Here is an 8,501-nt window from a genome sequence, read left to right as displayed (position 1 = left end):
CCCCCTTTCGGCGGTAGAAGTGGCATGATGTGAGTAGTCCTTGAGTTCTTGAGAATCCTGTACGGCTGTGTTATCTGTTTTATTTGTTTACCATATATTAGAACTTGGGGCAGAGCCCGTAATATCTATAAAAACTGGCAGCAGTAAAAACTTCGAAAGAATATTAGTTATAATGTAGCACCAAGTACCAAGCAATTTCTGTCAGATAACCTGGCGTGGTGTTGGCAATAAAACACTAAAAAAAAACGTACGACAACGGCGACGGCGACGGCGACACGTTTGTCGCACAATTGCATTTATTCACGCGAACGAAATGTAATTGCATGTAATTTCCTGCTTGTCAAGCAACTGTGAAGGCAGGCACACACACACGAATTCTCACATCGACTAAAGTCTAAATGAAGTTTTAAGATACATACATATGTATGTGTATGTACAAAGTTACATATGTATGTGGGTATGTATGTATGTACCTTGTTATACACAGGTGTGCAAATATATAAATACATATGAATGCATGCGACAACTGCAACCGCCATTGCTAAAGCAGACAGTGGACCCCAAAGCTCCAACCCGAAAAAACAGCAAAAGCTGCAACGGAATTAACATCAGTAGAAGCGATGAGCTTAACGACAACCCGTGCCGTCGTTTGGATTGACAGGGAAGTGCTTAGGGGCATTTAGAGAAACTCAAAAACAGTAAAAACTATCAACTTCAGATGTCATTTTAGCTCTCTCTCTCAATTTTCACTACTTTGCAAGTTTTTGCGTGCGAAAACGCCAAAACATGAAAATTCGTAAAAATTTTTACTCGATCTTACTGGAAAGTGGGTAAAAAAAGACACAAGTAATTTGTAATCTTAAAATCGTCACTGAGCGTACTAGTGCATAAAATGCACCTGAAAAACAAAACATACAAACAAATATGTGTTTACTTACTTCGTGATCGTCATGAGATGCCATCGCGTATTGCTTTTACATAATTGCGGAACCAATTCGAAATGCGTCGAATGCCCCAACACACAAACAATAAATACGTGCGTAATTGCATATACATTCGCATATGTATATATGTACACATGCTTTGTGTAATGATTTCTGCTGGTACAAATAATTATGACGAATGTGGAAAAATAAAAAGGCAACTACATACATACATATCCCCGCCAAACCCATAAACACCTTTGCATTGGGAGCTGCAGTTAATAAAAAAAAAATGAAAACTGGTTTGGGTGAACCAATTTAAGTCTGGTATACAGAGGCCGTCCTTTATTTCAAGGGCAAATTGTAGCTTTTTCGGCCCTTTTTCACCTTAACGGTATTTTAGATCCACCTTGGGCTTTTAGGTACAATTTCAACCAGTAGACATCTGTATACATATGCACATATGTATGTATGTACATTAGCGTGGGCCGAAAATCCGCTTTTTTAGAATTTTGATTGGTCATAGCAAAAATATAATTCATTATGCTTTAAAAAAAAATCTGTGTGAAATTTGGAGTCCATCCAAGTCCATCAAAGTTCAATATGCTCAAAAAATTAAAAATTAATAAATAAATTATTTAATACATTTTTTTACTAAAATTACAATAATCTTCGAAAGTATTAGGCCTACATAATTTGGTATTTGGACCTTTTTTGTAGAGAATCGAAGCTAGCTAAAAAAAAAATTTTAGTACTTGAACTTTGGTGGACATGGGCGAGCCTAGGATATTGACCAAAAATTTTCACATTTCACACAGATTTATTTTAGAGCGTAATGAACCATATTTTTGCTATTACCAATCAAAATTCTAAAAAAGCGGATTTTCGGCCCACGCTAATGTACATACCTATATATATACCGTATTGGTCATATCAATAGCACCCAATTTCAACGTGATATTATTTGCTATGTGTATTTATTTATTAACCGCCTCCAAAGAGGATTTTTTTTTATGTATGTTGCCGCATAATTTTGGACCACGTTAACTGATTTCTATAATTATTTTTTTAACGGATAGGTGGTACTTCCGAGGTGGTCCCATACTAATTTGGTTTATATCCGATCGTGGCTTCATGAAGAAATCAACGGTACTCAAACATTTTTATAAGAAAAATGAAGTTGGTTTTGTTTTTTGCTTAAAAATTACTTGTTTTCAGCACACAGTTTTATAGCCCATTCAATTTTAGAAATAATTTGCTAGTTTCAAGTGGCTAAAAATTACTATTGATTTTTTTTAAATTTTTTTTTTGTGTTGCGGTTTTCTTACATATAAAAATAAATTTGATACGTTATATGAAAGCTATGACTCTCACTCCAGTAACTTGCTTGAACCTGGAGTCTGAGATGAAATAACTCGAAGGTATTCGGTTGTGCCTTCTAGTTATTAACATTCCAGAAGAGACGGTTCTGAATACATACTTTCAAATATTTTCGAAACAGTAGACAGTTTCGACATGACTTTTATTGGCGCTTTTATAAATTGAGGTTATTTTGGCTATTTTCCAGTCATCAATGAACTCTCCAGAGGATAGAGACTTATTAAAAATCATCCTTAAAGTAACATTTCTTAAAACTTATTGCTGAAAAACCAACAGCATGCATAGATCTTGATGATGATGAGATTTTAGATTCATAAGATGCCGGTGAATCCGGGATTGGGGTATTGTTTAGGACAAGGTCTGCGTCCGAGACGAAATTAACACAAAAAGCTTCTCATATTTATAAAATACTTCTTTGGGTGAGCTAGCGTGTTTGTCGTTCTGATAAAACAAAGATGGTATATTTGAGCAAGATTTATATAGCTCCGGATAACTATCGCTAGATTCATAATGCTAGAGTCGTAATTGGTCACATAGATACTTTTTTCGAATAGCATTAGTAACGCTCAAAATATGATAGATCATAGGTCTCGTGCCTTGAATTTTGTGTAAATATTTTGTTAACCAAGGCAACTTATAAGTGCCCTGTAGTCAAATGTACTAGTTGTAAACTACCTCACAACTAGTATGAACCGCACGCCCAACCAGTCAGCCAACTATCTTTTTTCCATGCAATCAACTGGTATTTTTAACATGGGGATGTCCTACGAGATGCCAATTGTCAGATTTCGGACCGAAATATACCAGTCTCATACTAGTTCAAAATAGTCAGAAACAGAAAATACTAGTCCAATTATGGACCAAAACCACTACTTTGGAAGTCAAGAAATAAAATGAATTCATGAATATACAATATAAAACTTTTGATTTAGTACACTTTAACACATTACATTATTTTATTTAGCAGCCTTAGACTTGCCAATAATCAGTGTTAAATTTTTTGAGTATTAATTAAAAGCAAAAATAAATACATAAATATTTCAAACTTTCGAACATAAATTTAAATGCATTTTTCATTAAATGTTATTAAAAGTAAAAGATTTGAGGTACAATAAATACTATATTTTTATCTTTTATAACAATATAGAATATGCAAAAGAAAACATTTTAGTTAAAAATAAAATGAATACTTTAGTTAATTTTTGAGTGAACTGAAATAACAATAAAAGTTTTCATTAAAATAAATCAAATAACTTGCACATTTCAGTCTATTCTTTTTAAAATTTTATAAAAGTAATAAATAATATTTAAAATTTGAGATTTGAATAAGAATAAAATAAATATAAATAAAATAAAATTTTGTCCATAGTTTGGCTTGTTGATTCATAATGCAAATTAATCAAATAATCATATTAATCGTGTAATTAAAAAATGTCAAAAATAATGAAATAATTATATATTTAAAATTAATGAATTAATTGACATTCTTTTTAAGTAATTAATTATTAATCATTGAAAAGATGGTAATATCGGTATTTGATCATTAAACGGTTATCTAAAAAAAACATGCTTTAGTTAATAATCATTATGAATATTAATCATTATTTAACAGGTCTGGTATAATCTAAGAATATGAGCGTACATAAAATATGAAGAATAATTGAATACGTACTCGCTTTAATGGTTTACAATATAACCAAATAAACGTTATAATACTTTACTTTATTGTATTAAACTGTCGAAGTCAAATAAAACAGGGCATGAATAAATCGTACTGTTCTTGGTACAAGTCTGGTCATTTTCGAACTAGTTCGGTTTCAGTCAGGAAATTCTAGTTATAAACTAAGTAGTATTTTTCCTGACTAGTTTAGGGTTTCACTGCAGGGTACGCCTGGGGGAAAAAGGTATCGATTTGATACATAACTTATGTAAACTTGTTTTGAATACTTCAGAAAACGTTCATGGTGTTGGAGCTCTGAAACGCTTTATAGCTACATATATAGGCTTTTTATTAAGATAATCAAAATTACATAAATTATTATTTAAAGTACCCCGGAAATTTCCAAAAGGAACCGTAAAGTACTCATAAAATTGTGGAGTCATAAGTTAAGGAATGTGGTGCACTCAGAAAAAGTCTGCAAAATTCATTTCTCTCAACACATGTTTTGGTAACTATAACCAAATCATGTGTGGAAAAATACATATTAGGCTGAGATAACTGAACTCTTTTTCTGTGCATTTGGTGAAGACGCGGAAGACAACTTGTAGCTTAAACTACTATTTATAATAATAATAGATTGGCACTTACGCGGGGCCGCTAAACTACTACTAATGAAAATTTAATCTAAGATACAATTAAGTTTATTAAATAAACAGTTAATTTGGGATAATCCAATTTACACCCAGACGTGGACTTGAACAAATCCAAAAGAATATCACTCTATATCTTCCTTTTTGGCGCAATAACCGCCTAAGCGATTTTGTTCCAACTTAGGCCAATTGGAAATGCCAAGTGAAGCCAAGTCCTTCAGAACTTGGTCTTTCCACCGCAGTGGCATTTTCCCTTTTCTTCTGCTACCACCAACGGGTTTCCAGTTAAATACTTTCGGAGCTGGGCTTCAGGGCTTCTGCCAGCGTTGGGCATGTCCATCGACATGTTGCAAAACCGCCTAAATTGTCGTTGTGGGAAAAACGAGATTTGAAAACCCTGTAGTTCAGGCATCGGGATTTATGCATACAAATCGTAAAATCGTTATTAAAACAACAGATATGTAAAATAATAGTTAGGGAAAATATCACCTAGCAAAGTCAATGCCTTACAAAAATTCGATTTTTTCGCTCCCCTATAAAATTTGAGTATCGAAAGAAAGGCGGTTTTGCAAAGGCATCGACGATTGTGTTTTTAATTTTAGTTCTCTTAATCATACCTTCGTTAAACTTTCCGTATCAATGTAGATTACCTCAAATTTCAATATCATAAAAGTTCTTGTTTTTCTTATAAAAGCTCAAACAGTCAACGACGTAGCGTAGACGTACATAGGTACTCTTGCTTTGAGCTGTAAAGTAGTTGATTTGAGAACCGGTCTGTAAAGTGTAGATTTATGAAATTAGAAAAAAGCGTAGATACATCCGCACTCTGACGTCGCCATTTACATGCTAACATATGTACATACATACATATACTTCAATCTCTCTCTCTCTTCACTCTTTCCATTTATTTCGCCAGTGCAAGGTCAAAATTCCGCCGCCGCCGCGCATTGCCGCAGAGATGCTCCAATCAATGGTGCAGAGTGATTCTTCAGATTCGCCAAGAGCAGTGGCAGCACCAGTGAAAATTGCTCATAAGTCACAAAGCAATTACATTGAATTACCTGCGCAAGGCACATACGCCGTAGAGGGCAGGCAGCACGGACACGGACACGGGCGCAGGCGCGAAATGTGCTGCCATTGGTGTCACGTTGTTGCAAGTATGGCAGTTGCGCGCCAGCATCCTTGAGCCGCTGTCCGTCCACCCGCGTACGCTCCGGCAAAATGAAGAGTGAAGAAAACTTGTTTCACTGCCGGCAAATGTTGCTTTCTTTTTTGCTTAATGATTTGCTGCTTCTGCGGTGGATTTCGTAACTACGAAATCGGTGAAATTGAAACCGATTACCGCATACTTGAGCCGTTTTCAACACAATCAGAAATGATGGCAACGGCAGGCATGCATCGCCCCAGGTCACACTTTACTCAGTCATAGTTTATTGGTGATGCTGGTGCCGTTGGTGTTGGTGTTGTTGCCGTGGCGAGCTGACAGATAGCAGCGTCGCACAAAACGGAGCGAGCGAAGGCGCACTGTAAGCACAGAGAGTGCTTGGCGTAGTTGGTGTTTGTGTGGAGTGGAGCCGAGCTGACTTATGGGAGGGCTGGAGAGAAGATCGCTTTACGAACACACAGCTGGCAATAGGCTTTCACGTGCTGGAGGTGTGAGGCTTCCACAACCAAGCGTTCATCCATGGGTGCGGGTTGAGTCCGCTTAAGTGACACTTACTCGCATTTCTTTCGAGTTAAGTCCACAACTCAGCACTTATTACATGTCTGGCCGCCAGCCTGCAACCACCCACCCCCTACGCCTGCTGTTGTTGGAAGTCACAAAAAGCATAGCTCCGACTACACCTCACTTTGGCTGGCAACGAGGTGGCTATGGCGACAGTGGCAATGTGAATGTAATGACGGCTGTTATGGCGGCGGCGCTGGTGTGGTGTGTGTGGTGGTGCGTTGGTGCATTATACCCGCCACTTCGCCTTCTACGCTTTGCAGTTTGTTATTGCCCACCGATCCGCCAATTACTATCGCCTCAGGCAATTTTACGATTTCATTGTTTTTGTTCATGTTGTTTTGATCATTCCTTTGCTTTTGTTTTTGTTTTTGTTTTCTTACTTCGCCGACATTCGATACCATTGCCTGAGCGGCACGTATGGCTAAGGTGGCACTCATATTACCCTGCGACGTCTGCGTGCCACATGGCCGCGTTATGGCCATGTTGGTTCCCATGTCAAACTCAACTCATTCGCATGCATGCAGGAATACATACAGAAACATGCATGCACATGTACATATGTATGTACGTAGATACATATTTACGTGCGTACGGTCCAACCAGTACGTTTTGCAATTTGTTGACAAAATGACAACCAATCGTGTGGTTCCCATGGTATGAATTGGTTTCGCAACCCGTTTGATGGCGGTCGCCTCGTCTTGAGCGCTTAGCCAAGGTAGATATGGAGGAATTGTTGACCACTTAGTCGCCACCGCCACCGCCTGCGCCTCCGTTGCTGTCGCCGCACAGTCTCGTTGCCCATCCACAGTCCCAGCAATTTCTGGTGCTTACTGCGAGTCGCATGTACATACATATGTACATATGAGTGTGAGTGTGTGTACAAATGAGCGGAGACAAACAGCATTGTGTATGGTTTATTGCAAATGAAATTCGATTTCCTATTTACAGCTAACGGGGAAAATTGCGCACAACAAAATTAAATGCTGTGAAATGAATTGAAATTGAATTGATTGACAAATTTGCCACGAATGATAAAACTTATACTCGTACATTTGCACGAATCTGCGTTTGTATGTAGATTATCGTAGCCAGCAAACTATTCGTAAACGCGTCCGAGAATGGAAGAAAATTCGGTAATGTGAGTCTGTAAAAGTACCGAAATGTTTGTGTAAACGGGTACATACCGAGCTCTAACTGCAAAAAAAAATACAAGCGAAATTTTTCAAATTTTTTTTTATGCAGAAATGCATCTGCGTACTCTAGGAGTATTTCTCGATATGTATTTTCAGATGATTTTTTTCATGCTTTTCCAAAACATATGAGAGACGCTTTCTTATTCATTTTTTTTCTTGCTGGCATTTGATCCAATTAAAGGTGGGTAACTCAGCACTGTGCTGAGTTACTGTGCTGACTCTTAAAAATGTGCCGCACGCTCAGACTCACCTCTGAAAAAATTTGTAACTCAGTAACTCAGTTTATGTGCTGACAATGTATAGCTCAGTGTGCTTCAGTGTCGATATGGTAACTCAGTTGATGTGCTGACACTTGCATAGCTCGGTTCGGCTGCATTGTTTACAACTGTGTCGATGTGGTAACTCAATTGATGAGCTGACACATTCACACAATACGATCTTCCAAAAAGTACCATAATAGATGGCGTCACGAGACTTACCATCAGTTGAATATACGACTACCAAATTTAACAAGAAGCAAGGCGAATAGCCCAGTTATGCATACTTGCACTGCTATACGTAAAAGTCAAAACCAAACAGAATTCTACATGTGAAGTGCTATGCGTTGGGTAACCGCTTACATGCATAGCCCATTTAACAGATTCTTATGTGACAACTATCAAGCAAAACTAAGTAGGGAATTTATTCGCAAATAAACTCACCAGTTGAAATCAGCTTTCTAAAATTTTGCCGGCCAGCTACGAATAGAAGCTAAGGATAACCTTTTCTAAATCGATTTCGATTACTAACATCGTCAATAATTTCGATGCACATACCAATTCTGCGATAGCACACTTGTGCCAGCTCTCTGCGCTGACTCATTATAGTAAGTTGGAGTTACTGAGTCAGCACACCAAAATTTACAGAGTTACCCACTCTTAGGTAGAAGTGATTTCGACATTTCTCTCTTTTGAACTGCGACTGAAA

At 37.2% G+C, this 8,501-nt stretch overlaps 1 protein-coding gene across 5 annotated transcripts in view; it reads right to left on the bottom strand.

Moving 5' to 3' along the window:
• The window catches only part of LOC118732573, a 92,725-nt gene that overhangs the window by 67,241 nt on the left and 16,983 nt on the right, over positions 1-8,501 (bottom strand). The window lies entirely within an intron of this gene.

The sequence above is a fragment of the Rhagoletis pomonella genome, unplaced genomic scaffold, assembly GCF_013731165.1.
Source record: "Rhagoletis pomonella isolate Grant_MI unplaced genomic scaffold, Rhpom_1.0 Rhpom_scaffold_00002, whole genome shotgun sequence".
Classification (NCBI taxonomy): Eukaryota; Metazoa; Arthropoda; class Insecta; order Diptera; family Tephritidae; genus Rhagoletis; species Rhagoletis pomonella.
Note: the sequence above shows the minus strand (reverse complement) of the source record. Positions and strands in the feature narration are given on the sequence as shown.